Raw genomic sequence first — 1097 nt, 5'->3', positions numbered from 1 at the left:
TTTATATTCATATAATTTATATGATATATTTAATATATAAACATAACATTTTTCTGAAATATATACATAATAAATATAGTGAGTGTGATGATCAGACAGGAGGGTCACATTCACATTAGTTGTCTAACGTTTATGTTTTTTGATGGTCAATGCCGGGATCTTAGAGAGCAGGATGGCTGACGTCCGATATAAAGCTGATATATCACGTTATTTTTTATTTTAAAAATAAGTAAATAACACATGCATTTGCTGATATGTAAATAATTTATGTATTTAAACAATTGTTCAAATGACATTCCTATTTTTGACTTAATATTTACTCAAATAATTAGAAACAAGTAAATAAACAGTTTTTTTTTTCAGATAGCAACTTCTTGATTCGGTAGTGTGTGTATAATATATATATATATATACTTAAGTGTAAAAAGCTAAATATGCATCTCTTCCATCTTTATTTGACCGTCTAACTCTAGCACTCTATTCTAATTCTTTTTTAACTATTGGTTTTTATTTGTTTTATATTAAAAAACACTTGACGCTCTAACACTCGCACTCTCTATTCGTTTTCTAACTGCTTGTTTTCTTTAATAGTTCAAAATGTGGCAACCTCTTCTGGTATGGTGTTAAATGAACACTAGTCTTGACAACATATCTGTGGTCTCCGTTGAGTGCTATGTAAAATATGACATTTGTTACCATTTGCATGTCAAAAATAATCCTCAAAAGTTATGACATTAAAGGGGTCATATGATGTTGCTAAAAAGAACATTATTTTGTGTATTTGGTGTAATGAAATGTGTTTATGCGGTTTAAAGTTAAAAAAACACATTATTTTCCACATACTGTACATTATTGTTTCTCCTCTATGCCCCGCCTTCTGAAACGCGTCGATTTTTACAAAACTCATCGGTCTGAAAAGCGAGGTGTGCTCTGATTGGCCAGCTATTCAGTGCGTTGTGATTGGCCGAATACATCAAGCGTGAGACGGAAATGTTACGCCCCTCACCATACTGTGTTGATGCCATGTCCCGGAGCACAAAAACATTAAAACCCATTACAAACGAGGCATTTGTAGCATCCAGTGGGGACATAATTAC

This window comes from Sinocyclocheilus rhinocerous, unplaced genomic scaffold (assembly GCF_001515625.1).
Source record: "Sinocyclocheilus rhinocerous isolate Xijiao unplaced genomic scaffold, SAMN03320098_v1.1 scaffold36, whole genome shotgun sequence".
In the NCBI taxonomy this organism is placed as follows: Eukaryota; Metazoa; Chordata; class Actinopteri; order Cypriniformes; family Cyprinidae; genus Sinocyclocheilus; species Sinocyclocheilus rhinocerous.
Note: the sequence above shows the minus strand (reverse complement) of the source record.